This window comes from Crocodylus porosus, unplaced genomic scaffold (assembly GCF_001723895.1).
Source record: "Crocodylus porosus isolate Cpor-Errol unplaced genomic scaffold, CroPor_comp1, whole genome shotgun sequence".
Taxonomy (NCBI): Eukaryota; Metazoa; Chordata; order Crocodylia; family Crocodylidae; genus Crocodylus; species Crocodylus porosus.
Window position 1 is genome coordinate 14,097,389 of NW_017728950.1, and position 21,501 is coordinate 14,118,889.

The following is a 21,501-nucleotide window of genomic DNA, read 5'->3' on the forward strand; positions in this document are numbered from 1 at the left end:
AGCTGTGGTACTAGTTTTCAGGCAGTTGAGGGAGTCAACTGACTTTATGACTCATGGTTCATTACAGGTGTTATGATCATCTCTTTTTAATGCTTTTAATGTTCCACTAATCAAGCTACCCTTTTAAAGCACAATTTTGTCATCATCTAGCTGCTCCTGGTCTCCATATTTTGCAGTCTCTATAATTCAGACTCTTCAGCAAAGACTCTTTAGCTTTTTTCAAAATCATAGAACCACCCAACACCAGTCTTTACCAGCAGCTAGGGATTCAGCTTTGGTTCTCCAGGAAAGGGAAAATGAGCTGGCTAAAGATAAGACTCCATCCCTGCCCTGTGCAGCTGAAACTCTGGAAAAATCTTTGTTCTTCATTCTGCCTTTCAAAAACAAGATGTACATTGTATTTTGGGGTTGCTCTATTCAAGAAAATAGAGTGCTGCTGGCATCCAGAAAATTGGTCCCTCAGTCCCAGCAAAGGGTAAGATTTAAGATAGACTGATTTCCTTGTCACTTTTTACTGACTAATTTAGGCACTTCCTTGCTCAGCTGCTGGATATTAGATTCAGAAGCACCTCTTCTTCTCTGTGCACTGTATGTGAAGCTAAAGCATCTACTTCAAGCTGCAGATTCCACACTAGGCTTCAAGAAGTTAGGTGTAAAACACTTCTTTTCATCTAGCACTTATCACTCATTTCCCCTATTATTAATTTGAGGCTAATAACACTGCTCTACTAGCAGGCGCATCTACACGAGATGGTAGGTCGCCATAATGATGAGCAACTTTGCTGTAGCTTATCACTATGGTGATATAGGGTCAGAAATAACCCATGTGCTGCTGGTACTGTGCAATACCAGCGGGTACTGTGCAGTCATTTAGTACTTGCTAAATTGCTTTAGCAAGTACTAAATGATGGAACAGTACCAACTGCACAGTCAGGAGCATGTGTAGACACATCCAGTAGTTGTGGAGATGAAATTTATTCAACTTGTGGTGGTACTTAGAAAATACAATGATGATGTCCAAATAAACAAATGACTTCCATTTTTTTAGCATTCATTTTAGATTGGAAAAATACTCCTAAGTAGATGCCTCTTACACCACAGATTCAGGCTCAGCTTTATCTGCACAAATTTGTTCCATAGTCTTTGCAAAAGGAAGATCGATAACTTACTCTGGAAAGGTTTGCAGTTTAATGAAGACATGTTCAGAGTATGGTTTCTTCAAGTCTTCATTAAACATAAGTGTTCCATATGGATTGAATGGATGGTTTATCGCTCCCAGTTTGCACTGAAATTGGAAAAACCAAAAGTCTGATTGCCTTGGTAGTGACTTTCAGTTTTTCTTTATAGCTACTCATAGGAAACACCATGAGAAGGTGGTCCCTGACACCCCCTAACATCATTATTAGCAATAGAGACAAGAGATGACAAAAATCACCTGAAGACCTGAACAGATGGAGGCTTAAGATACTTAGAAGTCATAAATCATTTCTGCATGTAAGACACAAACTCCTAAAAGACATTGGGAATGTTGTACCAAACCTACGGGCAGAAATGGAGTGGGTCGTCCACTGGGAAAGGTCACATATATTCCTACAGTATTTTATACCAAACACCAAATGAGTCCCCCTTGATAGAGAAGTATAAATTAAGCTGAACAGATTGAGATCTGGGTACAGATGCTTCAGAACAACACACACTTTTGTAACAGTAATACGTGGGGCTAATTGATTGGTTATTTTTATTAAAAATTGTTTTCCACGTATGAAATACTTCATATCCACTCACACCCCACCCCCCTGCAAAATAAGCAAGAATTGGTTTCATAAACCTAACATAATTTTAAAAATAAAATATAGCCTGAGATCTGGGAACTGTCCTATCATGTTCTACTTCGCCCTTTTTGCAAACACTCGGCCCCATGTTTGGGAATTGCTTGATCAGGATAGCATTCCATTTAGCTGTTTGTTCAAAATGGACTTAGAGTCCACCATATCCTCAGCCAGAGATGCCACTAGTGCCACCCTAACTTTAATCACCAGTTTTAATTAAAAACATTTCAAAATTTGATTTAAACAAGTGCTTATTCAGTAGGAGGCTTATAAGTCTCAACTCCTCTACCTTCTATTAGTTGAATTCACACCGAACAATTCAGGCCATGTTAGGCTCTACAGAGCTATCAGAACATGTTAGGCATATAGACGCTACCTCTGGACCCCAAAAGAGAAACACCACAATGAAGCATAGCATACCTGCTATATGTGTGCTGCCCCCCTGAAATGGGTGTAATGAAATGGGACTTCCTTAGAGCAGCACGTGGGCACATGCCAAAAAAGCACACCCAAGACATTAAGGTTCTTGGGGCACAGCCAGAGTGGCTCCAAAGCCATCACACCTATGTTAGATATGGCATGCACAGAACAGGTGAATACTCCTACTTTTTGTACTTAACTGTGTTTTTTCTATTGGCCTCAGCTTATTTCAGTTTCTACATTTGTCATTGACCAAACTGTGCACTATGAGCTTGTTTCCTACAACAAAGCGTAGTCATACAGTATATGTCAGCACTACAGTGGCAACTCGGTTCTTTCAACTATGTTCCACCCACACTCCACAGGTGCTCTGCAGACCCAGAAATACCCCGGTGACACCTCTCAGGCATGCTGGAGAGCAAAGTCTTGAGAACAGCCAGAGAGGGACACCCTTGCTGGCATACATCCAGGCTCCAAGCATGTGTGCAGGCACAGGTGGGTGGGACACACTCAGAATCCACTGGGCCAAGGCAAGCTGCTACCATAATGGTGACATGACCTGCATGCTGGCCATTTTTTTGCTTATTGCCTTACCCATGGTTTATTTGTTGCATACACAGCATACGGGTGCAGCTCCATGGCATCTTTAGTAGTTTTCTCTCTTGATACAGCAAGTTCAAGTGCACATTTTCAGTCAAATCAGCCTCAGCTGGATTTGAATTACTTCATCATGCATACCTCACACTAACCAAGCCCTTCATCATCATTTAAACACCCAGCAAACTGACAATGCTCTGTTAATTTCCTCAGTCCTGCCACATATTGAGAAACTGTTCCATTTCATTTCTTACTCCATTTATAAAAGCAGAAATGCACTGCAACCACCAGTGGCTTCAGAGATAGGCAATTTTATAGAATTTCCACATTGTCAGTAAATGTTTTCTCTGCTTTCAGGAGCTGTTAGGCTACGCAGCAGGTTAGAAGTTTCATCATCTACTGCACTCAGTAAAAATGTTACCTTCTCAGCATTTGTATCTCTCGTGATTACATACTATTCCAGTCACTTCATATGGTTGGACCAGTGCTCTACAGAGCTATCAAACAAGTCTAATTTCCCCAATTTCATTTTCATTTTCCTTAGGCCTCCATTGTATCTTTTTTCATGCATTTATGCACTAGGATAACATCCTTATTTTTCTCTTTATAACAAGCAAAAAACTTAGTAGGAATGAACTACACTGGTACAGTGAGGGAAAATGATCATGTTCACAATTGTTGTTATAGGATTATACAAAGGTAGGGCCAGACAGGACCTCATGAAGTCATTTAGTCCAGACCCCAAGTTCAAGGCAGGATCATCCATGACTAAACCATTCATGCTAAGTGCCTGTCTAACCTACTTTTGAAAGTTTCCAGGGATGGAAAGTCCACAACTTTTCTGGGTGGCCTGTTGCGATGCCTGACCACCGTCATAGAAAGTTCCACCTCAGCTCCAGCTTAAATTTCCTGTGCTGCAGCTTGAGGCCATTGCTCCCTTTCCCCTGTGGCCACAGAGACAAGCCCATCTCCATCCTCTCTCTGATCACCATGCAGGTATTTGAAGACTGTTATCAAATCCCACCTCAGCCTTCTCCTCTCCAGACTAGATAATCCCAAAAGTTAAGTGCCTTTCCTGACACTTCTCAGGCTTCTAATAATTTTTATTCCTTTGCACTGTACTCCTTCCAATCTCTCCACATCCTCCTTGAAGTGTGGGGCCCAAATTAGACACAGTACTCCAGCTGAGGCCTCACCATAATGAACTGGTTGGAAGAATCACTTTCCTTGATTTTCAAGTGATGATTCACAATGCTATGGGCTCTTTTGCAAACAAGAGCATACTGTTGGCTCATATTCAACTTATAGTCCATTGTAGCTCCTAGGTCCTTATCTTCAGTACTGCAGTCTACCCAATCATCCCCCAGTCTGTAATTGTACAAGCAACTATTCCATACCAAATGCACAACTTTGCACTGGTCCTTGTTGAAACTTATCTGATTGACTGTGAAGCATTTCTCCAGTCTATCCAGGTCATTCTGGATACTAACCCTACCCTCTCACAGTGTCTGCAACTCCACACAACTTGGTGTCATCTAAAATTTGCTAATCATACTCTCAATGCCATCTTCCAAATCATTAATGAAGATGTTGTATTTCCTTAGTTTGTTAATAACAATGTCATGGGAGACTATGTCAAAAGCTTGGCTAAAGTCAAGATCTACCATATCTATTGTTCTTCTCCTATCCAAAGAGCCCGTTGCCTTATGATAAGAGGAACATAGATTGGCCAGGCATGACATGCTGATGGTGAATCTCTGCTGGCTCTTCCTGATTACCTTGTTCTCCTTTCCAAGTATCAAGATCAGACTGAGTGGTCTGTAATTGCCTGGATTCTCCTTCCCTTTGTTAAAGTTGGGCACTATATTTACACTTTTCCAAGCATTCAGGACCTCACACAACTTCCATGAGTTCTCAAAGAGAATAGCCAATGGTTCTGAAATTAGCTCAGGCAATTCCTTCAGATCCCTATGGTATATTCCATCTGAACCTGCTAATTTGAAAAACTCTGGCTTCTCTAAGTAACTCCTAACCTGTTCTTCTACTACTCTCCTTCCCTATCTTTGCTACCATCTGTGGTCTTCATCTTATAATTGACCTTAGTTGAGAAGACTGAAGAAAGGCTTTAAATAGTTCAGCCTTCTCTGCATCATCCATAACTAGATTGCCATAGGGGGCCTATGATTTATTTCATCTTCCTCTTAATTTTGACATACTTGTAAAATCCCTTTTTGGTGACTTTTATGTCCCTTGCCAGTTGTATCTTAAATTGTGTCTTGATCTCCCTAATTTTCTCCCAGACTACCTGTAAGGCTTAGGTTTATATATATTACACACACGTACCATTGTTTTAGCAAGCTTCTGGTGTCTTCTGCTATTAAGAGACTCACAGATTATTTAGCAGAGTGTTATGCAAATATTATAGATTCTAGTGTCCATCCCAAGCTTAGACAATCCATTGGGCTAGCATGGCTAAGGTCCACCAATGTCTGCTGCCAAAGGCACACAGGGCTAAATGTTACTAGTATTGCATCTAGCTACCTTTGGTTTCCTGACCTCAATAACCAGGTACCTACTGTGTTGACTGGGGGCAGAGTTCAACATAAGTGCAGAGTGAGATTTGAATTTATGTGTCTGGGTCTGTAACAAAATGCCATAACCATTCTGTCATCTCACCCTCCAGTTCTTAGGTACTTATGTATCCTTATGCCTTAGTCTTGCTTTAAGTGAATAAATATAATAATGCAAGTGACCAGGGAGCCAGCAAACAGGGGCTGAAAACAAGGTAAGCAGTTTGCAGGCAGTTGGCTGGGGGCAAAATGGGGACGGGGGAAAAAAGACAGGCAGCAGGCACCAGATCCTGCCAGGGAAGGTAAGTGATTTACTAATGCCAGGAGCATGGGCAACAAAAGCAGGAGGAGCTAGCCCTCCTACTCTCCAGGGTGCATTATGATCCAGTAGGGATTACAGAGACCTGGTGGGACTCCTCACATGACTGGACTGTAGCTATAGAGGACTACACCCTGCATAGAAGGGACCAGGTGGGGAAGAAAGGTGGAGGCATTGCTCTCTATGTGAAAGAGCAGTATACCTCCTTGGAGGCTGACATTGGCTCCACAAATGGGCAGCTTGAAACCCCCTGGGTCAAGTTGCAGGAGGGACACAGTGCGAGAGACCTAACTGTAGGTGTATGCTACAGACCACCAAACCAGGGTGAGGAACTCGATCTGGAGTTCACCTGAAAATTGACTGAGGCTGCACATGCATGTGACATAGTCATCATAGGTGATTTTAATTATCCAGACATCTCCTAGGAGGAATACTCAGCCAAGTTGGAACGGTTGTGATCCTTCCTAATGTGTTGAGGAGCTCTTCCTGACCTAGGAGGTGCATGGGCCAACTAGAGGTGATGCTCTGCTAGACTTGGTCCTAGCCAAAGAAGATGACCTGGTGACTGACTTAAATATAGAGGGAAGTCTGGGCAACAGCATTCATGAAACCATCATGTTCACTGTCCAAAATAAGACAGACAAATCAGTTAGCAGGATTGAAGTCTTGGACTTCAAAAATGCAAATTTCAACAATCTCAGGTCACTGGTAGGGCAAGTCTACAGGACATGGGACAGAAGGTGAAAGGTGTGCATGAAGAGTGGTTGTTCCTTAAGGACATGATCCTGGAAGCACAAAAGAATTGTGCAGAGAAATGTAACAGAAGAGCTGAGAACCCCTCTTGGCCAAACAGGGAAATAACAGTCCTTTTAGGAAAGAAGCAGCTTATACACAATGAAAGCTCAGGGCAGGCCCCAAGGAGGACTATTCCATGACAGCCTGCATTTGCAGGGAACAAAGAAGAGGCTAAAGTGGCAACCAAATTCAGATTAGCAACAGGAATCAAGGGCAACAAGAAGTCCTTCTTTAGGTACATAGGGAACAGAAGGAAAACAAATGGGAGTGTAGGGCCATTGTTCAACAGCTCAGGAGAGCTGGTTACCAGTACCCAGGAGAAAGCTGAACTCCTGCATGACTACTTCACCTTGGTCTTTCACCGGACCAAAGGGAAAAACACTCCAGGTAGAGTAGAGGATGAGCACAGTAGGAATAATCACCTTCCTACTATTGCCATAGAATTGGTGTATGACCAATTAATAAAACTAGACATATACAAGTCAGCAGGACTGAATGATTTCATCCAAGAGTGCTGAAAGAGCTGGCCAAAGTCATTGCTGAACCCCTGGCAAAACTCTCCCACAATTTGCGGTACTCTGGAGAAGTCCCTGAGGACTGGAAGAGGCCTAGTGTTTTGCCCATCCACAAGAAGGGCAGGAGGGAGGACCTGGGTAACTATAGACCAATCAGCCTAACTTCCATCCTAGGGAAAATTCTAGAAAAGTTCATCAAGGAGTCTATTTGCAATAAGCTTGCAGAAGGAAAGATTCTGAATGACAGCCAGCATGGCTTTGTCATGGGCAGGTCTTGTCTGACCAACCACATCTCCTTCTATGACCAGGTAAGTCACCACCTGGACACAAGAGAAGACCTAGATTTTGTATACCTTTTGAAGACCTAGACATTGTATACCTAGATTTCCAAAAGGGCTTTGATCTAGACCCCACGACATCCTCATGAGGAAATTTGGTGGATTGTGGGCTTAACTCTGAGACAGGTGGGTGAGAAACTGGCTGCAGGATAGGACCCAGAGAGTCAGGTTGAACAGATCTGTGTCATCCTGGTGAGAAGTGGGCAGTGGTGTCCTGTAGGGATTGGTTCTCAGTCCAGCACTTTTCAACATTTTTATTAATGATTTGGATGTGGAGGTAAAGAGCTCACTGGCCGAGTTCACAGATGACACCAAGTTATGGGAGAGTGTGTTCATGCTTGAAGATAGGCTACAATTACAGGTGGAACTAGACAGGCTAGCAAGTTGGGTGGATCAGAACCTGATGAAGTTCAATGTTGAGAAATGTAAAGTGCTCCACCTCGGGACGACCAACCCCCAACACACCTACAGGCTTGGCAGCACTAAACTGACTAGCACCACAAATGAAAGGGACCTAGGGGTAATAATAGACTACAGTATGAATATATGACAGTGAAATGCTGTAGCCAGTAGGGCAAATAATACTCTGGCATGCGTCAATCAATGCATCTCCAGCAAAGCCAAGGAGGTGATTCTTCCACTGTACTCAGCACTGGTGAGACCATAGCTGGAGTACTGCATCCAGTTCTGGGCACCACACTTTTACAAGGACATGGACAAGCTTGAGATAGAGTCCAAAGAACCACCTGTATGATCAGAGTCTTAAAAGGCATGCTATACAAGGAAAGGCTGAGGGATCTGGTACTCTTCAGCCTGAAGAAAAGAAGGCTGAGAAGGGACCTGGTAGCAGCTCACCACTACATTAGGGGAGTACATCAAGGGCTCAGTGAGAAACTGTTCACCAGGGCACCTGAGGGGAAAACCAGAAGTAATGGGAACAAAATCCTGGAAGATTGATTCAGGCTCAACTTTAGGAAAAACTTCTTCAGTTTTTCCAGATTGTGGAATAAGCTCCCTCCAGAGGTGGTGCAATCACCTATCCTGGAAGTCTTCAAGAGGAGACTTAACAGTCATCTTGCTGGTGTCACCTGCCCCCCAGTTATATTTCCTGCTTGGTGAAGGGGGCTGTACTCGATGATCTTCTGAGGTCCCTTCTGGTCGTACAATCTATAAATCCAGCTTCCTGTGCCTTTAGGTTGCTGAGTGTTTGTTTGTGGGCTGTGTGTGTTTGAAACATGTGCTCTGAAAAGCTGGGAGTGTTGCTAACTGAGTGAATGCATATTGCTGAGTGATTGCTGCCTGGGCCTGACAGAAGCCCTAACCAGGTGGCAGAGCCAGTCTAGGCCCAGCAGGGTATTCAAGACAACTCCCCAGGGGACCAGGGAGCCAGCAAACAGAGACTGCAAACAAGGTAAGCAGTTCACAGGCAGTTTGCAGTTCTGAGGCTAGTTCATGCCCTCCCTCCCTTTTTTTGAGAGGCAAGCTTTCCAGCTTGGTGAGAGGAAGCAGGAAAAAATGGAACCATTTAGGGTCATCAAGCAATAAACAGGCCAGCTTCCAGGCAAGTTTGCTAGGGAAGGTTTACTTGGGAGAAGAGCAGGAAGAGGGAGAAGGCAGATTAAGAGACCCAGGAAAATGGCTGGAGGATGTTGCAAAGCCAGAGCCACTGCCACTGCCTCTGCTTGCACTTGTGAGGTTTCTGTCCAGACAGGACCACTCACCATGGAAGCTTCCACCAAGGTCCAGGTTTGGCACTGTGGGGACTGCGGCTTGTAGGTTCCTTCCAATGCTGGCCAGGTCAGGGAGTGCCTGCAATGTGAGCGGTGCCTCCACCTGATTGGCTCATCTGGAGAACAGATATGCAGTCCTAGAAGCAGAGAGGAAGGAGCACATTCCATTGGTGGAGGAGGACTGGCCAGGCCTCACCAAGGTGGGAAGGGTCAAGATGACCACCACCAAAAAGAAGCGGTGGGTAGTGATGGTTGTAAATTCCCTTCTGCAGGGGTCTGAGGTACCCATCTACTGACCTGACATGTTGTCTGTGGAGGTATGCTGCTTGCCCAGAGCCTGGATCTGAGACATCACGGAGGGACTACCAAGACTCATTCATCCCTCCGACTACTATCCCATGCTGCTTATCCATGTGGGCACCAATTATACTGCCAGGAGAGACCCTGAGCATATCAAAAGTGACTTCAGGGCTCTGGGTGCAAGGATGAAGGTGTCTGGGGCTCAGGTTGTGTTCTTGTTGATCCTGCTAGTCCAAGGAAAGGGCCCAGGCAGGAGCAGATGCATCCTGCAGATCCACACCTGGTGTTGCCAGCAGATCTTTGGCTTCTTCAACCATGGGATGTTCTTCCAAGAAGAAGGATTGCTGGGAAGAGATGGGATCCACCTGATGAAAAGAGGGAAAAGCATCTTTGCAGATAGGCTCACTAACCTAGGAGGGCTTTAAACTAGGTTTGCTATGGGATGGAGACTAAGAAAGAATTTTCTCACTAAGGGGGTAATAAAACACAGGAACAGGTTACTAAGAGAGGTGGTGGAATCTCCATCCTAGGAGGTTTTCAAGCCCCAGCTACACAAAGCTTTGGCTGAGATGATCTAGTTGGGAGTGATCCTGCTTTGAGCAAGGGGTTGGACTAGATAACTTTCTGAGGTCCCTTAAAACCCTAACTTTCTATGATTCTATGTTTCTAGTGTTATTACTTTAGCTTACACTTTAGTTACCACGTTACACAATTGCTTCCGTGTCGTCTTTAAGTCTTGCATAGCCCACAGATAACCCTCCTGCATGTTATAGCAGTGGTTCTCAACCTTTTAAAACTCAGAACACCACTCATTAGATGCAAGGCAACCCTTAGAGAATGGTAGCTCTCAGCTTTTACTCATTTTTTGACTAAAGAAACATAGATCAATTCGTCTGTTGCAAAGGATCCAACAAAGACCACAAGAGGTCAGAATGTTTTTGACACTATGAATTCCCATTTAAAATCTCTGGGTACCTGTACACATCTAGGGACACTGCACATTAGAGCAGACTCAATTCATTGAGGCTATTGGAGCATGCTAATTAGCACACTCCGACAGCCTTCACATCTTGTGCATTCAGCATCCCCATGCTTCAGAAAGGTGGTGGGGGTGTTTTAACTAAAGAACATTGAACGAGCTTTAGTTAAAGCACCCTGCCACCATTTTGAAGCATGGGATGCTGAATACATGAGACGCTGTGGGCACTTTAATCAGAGCTGCTCTAATTAAAGTGCCTCCCCCTCACCCCTGGAGCACGTGGAAAGATGCCCTCTGGGCTTATCTTCTGAATCATGTTAGTGCTAATATTTTGCAGCACCCTGCATCTCCTTTAAAAGAATCTTGCAACACCCTGTTTGAGAATCACTGTTAGAGGTAAGTAGCAGGGGTGCACTAATACAGATTTTTTGGGACAATACCGATAACTGATTTTTAAGGAGGCATACCAGCCAACACCAATCTGATTTCCAATACGCAGCCTGGCAGCTTGGAGAGCAGCATCCAGCTGGTAAATCTGTTGTGGTGGAATAGGAGGGGGAAAGGAAGGGATGTGGAGGGGGGCAAATTGAAGCCCCTGCAGTGAGGGACATGGACAAGGGCCCCTTCATTCCTTAAGAAGATGATACTCAGAGCCTAAGGAGAGATAATCTCAATGAGAAACGAAGGGGGCAAGAGTGCTCAAAAGCCCCCCGGCTCACCAAGGGCATTCAGGAATGCCTGATTGCCAAAAAGGAGGCATACACCCACTAGAAGGGAGGGGCTATCACCAAAGAGGAGTATACTTCCGTTGCTCAGGTCTGTAGGGAGACTTTTAGGAAAGATAAGGCAGATACGGAACTAGGGCTAGCATCAAGGATAACAAGTAGTCTTTTTTTAAATACATAGGGAGTATGAAGAAGGCACCGGGTAATGTGGGGCCCCTGCAGGGTACACTAGGCAATCTGGTGGTTGTACCAGAGGAAAAAGCAGACCTTTTTAACAATTTCTTTGCCTCCATTTTTTTGTGCAGGGACCAGGACTCCCCCACTGAGATTCGGGACAGACTCAGGAGAGACTCTTCCAGGCCTAGGGTCAGGGAGGACTGAGTTAGAGAACTTCTGGAGGGGCTGGACATGTTCAAATCAGCAGGTCCAGATGCTCTCCACTCTAGGGTGTTGAGGGAATTGCAGGGGTTATCTCAGGCCCCTGGCACAGCTTTATGAGCACTCGTGGTGCTCTGGCCAGGTGCCGGATGACTGGAAGAGGGCCAATGTGGTCCCCATCTTCAAAAAGGGAGGAGGGAGGATGCAGGCACCTATAGGCCCGTTAGTCTTACTTCAATCCTGGGGAAGCTCTTTGAGAAGTTTATCAAGGAGCACATCTGTGAAGGGCCATCAGTGGGGATGATGCTCGGGGCAACCAGCATGGTTTCATTAGGGGCAGGTCCAGTCAGACCAACCTGATTGCCTTCTATGATCAGGTCACAAAATCACTGGATGCAGGTGTCGTGGTGGGTGTAGTCTTTCTGGACTTCAGGAAGGCCTTTGACACTGTCTCCCACCCCATTCTCATTAAAAAGCTAGGCGACTGTGGCACTGATGCCTACTCAGTCAGATGGATTGCAAATTGGCTGAGGGGCCACACTCAGAGAGTGGTGGTGGACGGGTCATATTCGACCTGGAGGGATGTGAGCAGTGGAGTCCTCCAGGGCTCGGTCCTCGGGCCCTTACTATTCAATTTCTTTATTAGAGACTTGGATGAGGGGGTGAAAGGCACCCTGTTTAAATTTATGGATACTACCAAGATTTGGGGTGAGGTGGGCACGCTAGAAGGGAGAGACAGGATACAGCTGGACCTGAACAGGTTATAGGGGTGGGCAAATGAGAATAGGATGGGATTCAATACTAACAAGTGCAGGGTGCTGCATTTGGGCAGTAAGAACCAGCAGCATATTAATAGGCTGGGGAACTCTCTTCTCAAAAGAACAGTGGCAGAAAGACATCTTGGAGTCATTATCCATTCCAAGATGTACACGGGCCGCCAATGCTAACCGCACTTAGTAGGGATAACTGTACCTTGTCGTGCATCCACAGATGCATCACAAGCAGGGCCAAAGAGGTGATCATCCCCCTCTATGGGTCACTGGTCAGGCCGCAGCTGGAGTACTGCGTCCAGTTCTGGGTGCCACACTTCAGGAGGGATGTGGACAGCATTGAGAGGGGCCAAAGGCGGGCCACTCGCATGATCCGGGACCAGCAAGGCAGAGAAGAGACTACAGGAACTTAACCTGTTCAACCTTTGCAAGAGAAGGCTGAGGGGGGACCTGGTGGCCATCTATAAACTTACTAGGGAGGACCAGTGGGGATTGGAAGAGACCTTGTTCTCCTGAACGCCTCCTGGACTAACAAGAATAATGGCCATAAGTTGTTAGAGAGTAGATTTAAACTAGGCATTAGAAGGCACTACTTCGCAGTCAGGGCGGCTAGGATCTGGAACCAACTTCCAAGGGAAGCTGGCCGCTACCTTGGGGGTCTTTAAGAGGAGGCTTGAAGTTTACCTACCTAGGGTCATTTGAGTCCAGTTTTCTCTCCTGCCCAGGGCAAGGGGTTGGACTAGAAGATCTACAAGGTCCCTTCTGACCCTACGTCTATGAACCTATGGGGGAGGCAATGGGACAGGTGCTGCCCAGCTGGGGCAGGATGGGGCATGGGATGGAGCCACGGCTTTTTTGGGAGGCATGGGGAGGGGGGGATAGCTCCCACTGCTGCGTGCACCCCAGGAGGGCATAGGCCCCCATGATCTGTGTGGCACAAGCGTGGGCTCCTGCTGTAGGCTGGGGCCAGGGCAATGCCAGGCACTTCCCAGTGGGGGCTGGGCCAGGCTGCACTCGGGGCAGGTGGTGGCAGCACTGGGAGGGGACTACAGGGTGGGGGGGGTGCAGTGACCCCAAAATTTGCTCTAGCCTCTGCAACCCCCCCAAGTGCTGCTGCCTCCCCCACAACAAGCACACCCAAACCCGATCCGTGCAGATCCAGGGGCACATACCCACTACCCATACCCTCCTGGGATGTGTGCAGTGGTAGAAGCTGCCCCCCCCACCACATCCCCCAGTCAATTTGTGGCTCTATCCCATGCCCCTCCCTGTCCCACCCAGGCAGCACCTGTCCCAGGCCCTGACCCAGCCTCACTCCCTCCTGCACCACAGGGGCCTTGATCTTCCCCACCACATGCCCCCTCCTTCCCCCTCCCCTTCCACCACAACAGACTTACAAGCCAGACCCACCTGTTCTCCATGCTGCCAAGCTGTGCTCCTTGCCACCTGCATGCTGAGCTGCAGCTGCACACATGCATGGGCATTTATTGGCCAAATTATCATCCACATTAGGCAACAACAGCCAATTTCCAATAGTCAATTTTCTTTATATAGGTGCCAATCAGTGCACCTCTAGTAACTAGAAATGTTTATATAGATACTCTAAGTTTTTCTACTTGTTCTGGGAAAGTGCTTGACTAATTTAATCTCTCTATACTTTAAAAATCTGCTCAAGTATAAACCAGATGAACAAGTGTCCCTTCGAAGCAGCGCACTTTGACCGATACAAACCCACATTTTCTTCTGATCAGTGGATGTACTCCACACTTTGCACTTGTTGGCAAACAAATTGTTTATTAAACTGTAATTTATTCCTAGGCTCAAAGTTAACCTTGTTAGACTTCCTTTGCTTCCTGTTAAAATGTGTTAAGTATAAATGCAGAGTTAATGGAACATATCTAGAAAGCCAATTAAAGTAGGTCCAATGTCAAGGAAAAGAAAACAAAACTTGAGCACGCTTTATGTATGTTAATAATGAACCTTTTACCCCACCACTACATATATGTACTTGAGGGCCAGTAAATTTGCCTATATATGGCAATTTTAGAAATTGTGTGTATTACGTAAGTTTTTTGAATGCATGCATTCCCAGTTTCCAATGAAAGTCATTAAAATGGCGGTGTGGTTGCCTGCTAAGAAACAGTGGCCACGTCTATTTGAGACAAGTTGTTACTGAGCAGTCATTTAGTACTTGTATAAACACGAATTAAAGACAGCGCTAAAGCAATTGTGTAACGTGATAATTCAAGTGTAAGCTGAAGTGATAACATTAAGACTGAGGTATAAGAATACATAAGTACATAAGAACTGGAGAGTGAGATGACAGAATGGTTATGGCATTTTGTTACAGATCTAGACACATGAGTTCAAGTCTGACTGTGGATTTATTCTGAATTCTGCCCCCAGTCAACTCAGTGGGTGCCTGGTTACTAAGGTCAGGAAACCAAAGGTAACTAGATGTGATACTGGCAATAATTAAACAAGTACTAGCTGACAGCACGGTAACCACAGTAGTGCCAAAGAATTGTGTTTTTGTGATGCTGACTGCTCGGTAGCCTGAGACTGCTGCGCAGTAGTGTCACATCACACTTGCTGCCATGCGACGCTACTACACAGTAGTCATGGGCTACTGAGCAGTCAGCGTCTTGTGTAGACGTGGTCAGTGTATACACAAGGCATGAGCTAAATGTGATCCTACTAAATAGGTACAGTATCAAAACAGATAAGGACCATTCAGAAAGGTAAATAACTCATTCTATCCTCCCCCACTGAAAAGGCTTATTAAAATGAATGCTGTTATTCATGTAAAAAAAACCCCCAACTGTGGGGGTGTTAGGCTAAGAAAAGTAATCAAAGCCACTCCACTCAGAAAAATCCTCTTCCTCCTGCCCACATCTGTTCCTCACATTCAGCCCATCTCTGGTTATTACTATTGGTATTTAAGTGTGTGCCTGTCCAACTGGGTTAGCTCACATTACCAGTTTACAAACCCATTCTCTTCCTCTTTGTTAAACATATCTAATGATTTTGATCCATAGCAAATGCTGGCTGAGCTGACAATAAAGCTTCCTATTATTCCTTTGTGCTCATCTATTGCACTTAAGATTCTTGTCATGCTCTGGGCGTTGTAGCTGTCAGATACTGTTCCTTTATTTTCAATTCCAATGCTTTCTCTACTGTCCAGAACATTTGGTGCCCTGCCTAGCACCAAGCAAAATCTGCTTGCAATGTAAGAACATGTGGAGAAATTATGTGTTTTTGTCACACCCTATTAAACGGTATTCAAAACACAATGCCCCAGAAACTAAATTGATTGTAGGTTTTATAACCCTTTTCAGGCTAATGGAAACAATTTAGTACCATGAACGAAAACATAGCTAGTGCAGCTGTGGGAATCTTAAATTGCTCGGCTCAGCAGTTCTGTTCCGGCTTAAGTAGGATAAAGTAGTTAAAGTTCAGTTGGATTCCATTCTTCTAGATCTTTGACAGATCATTTCAGATTAATGTCTTCAAAGTTTCCAACATTCCTGGTAAAAGATTGTTTCTGTAAAATTCCTGATTTGTGCTTTTAACATTTTGGGGGGGCCAGGAACTGGGGAGAAAGCCAAAAGATGTTAGCTAGTACATGAAATGTCTCGAAGTGTCTACCCCTCTTCAGTTTATTATTATTTTTCATGCACCAGGAGGAAGAAACAAAACTAAACTAAACTAAATTCTGTTCTCATAACACTAAGAGTCTAGCTCAAAGCCACAAAAGCCAGGAAATGCAGAGCTAAGACTGCAACTCTGTCCTTAAGTCCCCTCTGTGTGCCTGGATATTGGAGCTCACACGATACACAAGTTCACACCACTGCTCTACAAGCCTTGACCCCAGCTGTGGATCACATGGGTCATTACAAACAGGCAGCGAGTTTCTCCTTTGCTCATTCCTATTTCTATATTTAATATAGAATATTATGATTAAAGTCTTATCAGGGGAGAGCAAAACCTAGATGTTACCAGTTTGCTCAAAAAAACTGTGATTCACTTTACAAAGCAAATTTTGTACCTAGCCACGTGCAAGAAGAAATCATTCACATGGGTATTACCTGCACTGTACTACCAGAAAAACATCTGTGAACATTACTTGACAAATTGATCACTAAATGAGCCATTAGCTAAGGGGTGTTTTAGATTGCCTTTAGGAAAGCAGGGTGCTGTATAGCACAAATGCTTACAGATGCAAAACACTGATTGGGAAAAAAAAATGTTCAGGAACAGAAGTAGTAATAAAGCAAGCCTAGCATGAAAATGTACACTTTCTAAAAGTAAGTCATTTATGAAAAGCAGTAGTAAAACTGCTTAATTCTTCTGTGCCTCTAGGGAGAAATCTAAGCCTTTTGAGAAGTGATGGAGAGAAAAATGAAGCCAATGGTGTGTTTGTCAGTGAGAGAATGCTGTGGAAACAAAGTTAGTAATTTTACAACTCCTGCTTGCCAAGAGCTGACAGGTGTGTAGTTTCTTATTGTTCTGAAAGGCAGCCAGAAACCACAGTTTAATATCCATCTACCTCTTTATAGTAGGGGAGAAAACAGCTGTCTCTCTGGCTTGCAATACAAGGAGACAAAAATATTGAGACAGATTCATCTTTACAGTATGTTATCGTCATTTGCATGGCTTTGTTTGATCTTCCAGCACAATACATAGCTGAGGGGAAAATGCTGCAGCCTAGATCGGATCTGGTCTTGCAACTTCTACTCTTACAAATGATTTTCTTTATTTCAAAAGGACTATTCACTTGACTGAAAATTGTTCACAGGGGTAAAAATTGAAGACTTAGGCCCACAGTTTCAGCACAGAGGATCAGAAAAATTCCTGAAAACAAGCCAATTCAAACTTGAAAGTAAACAAAAGCAGGAAAATGCCAAATCTGGGTTATTTCAGATAAACATACGGTAATCATTTAAAACTGCTTCTAAAGAATGACTCCCATAAATCCTTCATTTTTCATATTGCTGAGAGATGTTTGTGATTAATAAATCCTTTGAACACAAAAGGTTTTCTCACACAAGAATGATTGTGTTTTGCCATAATATGTGACAAAGAGATCATTTTAAATCCAAACTTCCTTGAGGAGTTTTATATATATTCACAATGCACCAGATGCAATAGACGGTAAGAAATGTTAGGCTGTATTGTATTAAATTTCCTTTCTATGCTGGAGTATGCTGCGCTATTAAAAGCACATGATAACTGGCTGGGTGCTTGTCATCAGATATGCGTAAAATGTCTGTTGTGTGTCTAGGATTGTATGGATTGATAACTTGATACATATACATTTAGGCAATAATGCTTGTGAAGTTTACATTTACCAGGAAGGAGGGAGGGAGGAATTAGTGCATTTATTCTAATGATAAATATAATGAAATTTTAGAAATGCTGATACCCATCCCAAAGAACTGACATTTTATTAGAAAACTTCAAAAAGACCTACACAATATGACATAATAGCAGTACAAAGATGTATAAGATCCCTCAGGTTTACGCTGTGGTATATTATAGCAATACAATAATAATATCAATAGAGATGGGATTTAATTTGACACAAGAACAAGGCAATTTAGAGTTAAGCCCAATACAGCCTTCTAACAGAGGGACCTTAGTGGAAGGGCAAGTTTACTCACATAATTGTATCTAACTCTCATAATTCCTCTGTTGTGTTAGCAAGAAAGTAACCATCTCAGCTTGGGAAGATTTTAAGTTACATTTTAACATAAGCAAAAATAAAAATAGAGTATAAACTAATGAAGACTGAAATGTCAGGTATGTCAAGAGCTCCTTTACCCACGTATCTCCCAGAATATTTCACTAAATCTCTGTCAGTCCTACATGAACCCGTAAACTCGTTGCTTTGCTTGAAGTAAATAGGTATTAGTTACTCCCTTGCAGGTAAATCACACACAGTCATCCTGCAGCTAGAGACCGTTTAAGCTGCAATATGAGCATCTCCACAAAGAGTAAAAGGGCGAAGTAAGAACACTATTTTTACTTGTTCGACTCTTTTTTTGGGAGAAACACTCAGACCTCAGCCTTAAATTCCCTGAGTTTGAGTTAAGATCAGACTATTAACATTTGTTTCAAAAAGCAAATAAAAGCAAAGATGACATTTCTGAAACCTTATATAACACTTACCAAGATATTGGAACCAAACAAATATGCCATATAACCGTATGGAAAATCTGTATATTATTATTCTTTAGAAGTAAAAATGTTCATGGAGGAAAAGAAAGCAAAAGAAACCACTTTCTTCTGCACAGTTCTTAGCTGCTGCTTTGCTTGGCATCCATCTCCTCTATAACTCTTATCAGTGCCAATATACAGAAGTCTGCAGTGTATACAAGATACACTGTATTAGGATACAAGATCATCTGTATCCTAACGCGGTTTTGTGAAGTGGACAGAACAGGACCTAAAGGTGCGACTCAGAAGTGGTTCTAAGACATTTTTGTCTAGTTTATGAAACAAATTAACAAAGTTTTAAAATATATATTCCTCTAACTAGGCCAACCAGCCATGAACGACACCAAGGGTGTTGAACTTACCCAACCCTCCAGACCAGATCTGGCATTCTTATTCTGAGAGTCTGGTTCAAACCAAAACCCCAGTTAGAAACACCCTTAGAGTTAGGGAGCTTTGTAAAGCCAGCTCAGAATCTAGATCCACATTTTGAAAAACAATCCCATCTTGTCTTATAAAGGACAAAGCCAAAGCCCGTATCTGAATTGCATTGAACTTGAAGGTGGGAATAAGAATTGAATATTGGATCAGCATTCCACACTGTGAGCCTATAATTCAATATCCAGTACTACTACTAAGGCAAACACTGTGCACACTTTCACAGAAACACACACACACATGCACCCCTCTAAAGCCACCAAAAACGCCTCTACACATAACAACAGCTAAGGATTATCTCCCTATTTTTTTTATTGTAGAACTTGGCAATGAACCCTTGGAAAGCCTGAGAGATGTATGGTTTCATTGCCAATCTATAATCCAAAACCAGTTTTAAGGATTAAGACAATTTTTATGAGTAATTTTGAACGCAGCTAAACCACTTGCATATTGTGTTTGGGCTAGATACAAATGGAAATGATTGACACATTAAAATCTGAAAACTTGCCTTTACAAATGCATCATAAATGCTCAGTAAGGGGGAATGATCACCCAGAGCGTTAAGAACCACAAACATCCCCCCTTCTTCCCTCCCTGCCCCCAAGTACAACAGAATTAAGAGTAATCATATAAAGGAATTTCACCGTGTCACAGATAATATATTTAGGGTTAGCTAAGGCCATAGGTGGTGATGTACATTCTGACGCACTATTGAATGCGTGTCACAAAAAGGATGTACAAAGATCACGGCTATTATTCTAGCTCAGAAACTTCAGTAGCATCAGTAGACAAACTAAGAAGCTGCTGCTTCGCCTTTCCCACAGTTTGAACTGTGGAAACGTCCTACATAGTGCATTGCCCAGTGTTCAGTTCTACATGAAACTTGCACACAAAACAGTCGATGCAAAAGTTCATTCAGCAATTGTTGAATGTACTCGTCTTAAATTGCAGCTCTGCAGTTGGGAAAGATTTCAGAGTAATGGGAAATGTTGATATCATGAGGTTAACATGGTAGACTATGCTTTGGGAGACCTTGAGGTCTTTTCCTGGCTCTGTCATTTGCCTTCTAGGTGACGCTGGACAAGACATTTCATAGCACCTGAATGCCTAACGTTCCACTCTGTGAAACAGGGAAAAGAATACCGACCTCCTTTATAAAGCACTTTCATCTATTGAAGACAGGTTCAATGAACAGCTTGTTGTTGTTAACTACTAACCAAAATTAGCTTCTGTCTATAGAAGGAGGGTACAGTACAGGAGCTCTTACAAACACACCTCTACTGGTGTGTTTCAACTCAACCCTCACTTCTTATAATGGGACAACAGTTCTGTCCCTCTGAAAGAGACTGCCAGTTACAGTGGTAATGTGTGATATAGGTGTCTGGTTCAGTTAATTAATTAACTCAGATTACTGGATTACTATAAGTAGGGACTTACCAAATTCACAGTGGAAGCTCCTTTAATCTTGCAGGTTCTGCCACACTTCCTACACCCCTGGGTTGCTGGTTGTCTGAGAGGCTCCAGTAGCTCTATTGTTTATGGGGAGGCAAAAACAGTACCATATTTAAAACCACAGTTTTTGCTTCCCTGCAATCAGGACCAAGCAATGGGACCCCTCTGCCAAAAGGTGTGGGGGGCACATGAGGAAACCTGCAAGATTAAAGAAGCTGCCATGCAGCCCACTTCCACCATGAATTTGATAGGTCCCTAACCATAAGGGGGAAGTTCTCAATCTTTTAGGACTCAAGTTGCTTCTTGATAGATTCAAGGCACCACTGGCTAGATTTGAGGAATCCCATGGAAAATGTCAGCCCTTATTTTGTCTACAGAGAAAAAATAAAGCAATTCTTCTGTTGGGAAGGCCTCATAAAGACTACAACAGGCCAGAATATTTTCAATGGGGCCGTCAATTAATCACAGATAATGCACATGATTAACACGTTAATTGGTTCTTGCATTCATTTTTTTAATGTCTTAATCACATACATGACTTTGGAGCCCATGCCCCGGCTCTTCTCCACCACCTCCAGGCTGCCCACTGGGGCAACACTGGCAGCACAGAGCACTGCAAGGCAGCCCAGGTGCGGGCTCCTGGTGGCTGCAGCAGAACTGCAGTGGGGAGCGGGGGGTGCACACAGACACATGAGCAGCTGTGGCCTGGCTGTATGTAGAGGAGCACTGTGCAGTTAAGTCTGTGGAGGGAAGAGGTAGGGGGAGAAGGAATGGCCCCCTCCTTCACCATGGGGGTCTCAATCTGACCCCCTGGCCCTTCCCGCCCCCATGCTCCTTCCCCTCTAAAGACTTACCTGCAGGGTGCTGTCTGTGTCTGCATCTCTGAGTATGTATGTCTGCCCCTCACTCCAAGTCACAGCCCCTTCAAACCTGCTGCTGCCCCTAACTCCTGACCCATAGTACCCTGTATCCTTTCAAGGCATAGGGGACCTCCCCCTGGGATCTAAACCCCACACCCCTCCCATAGCCCCCCACACCTTCACAAATTTCCCCACACACACCCCAACCATACAAAGTACCTGCATAATTTTGAGTTTTTAGGTGTGTGATTAAAATTCCGATTAATTGCG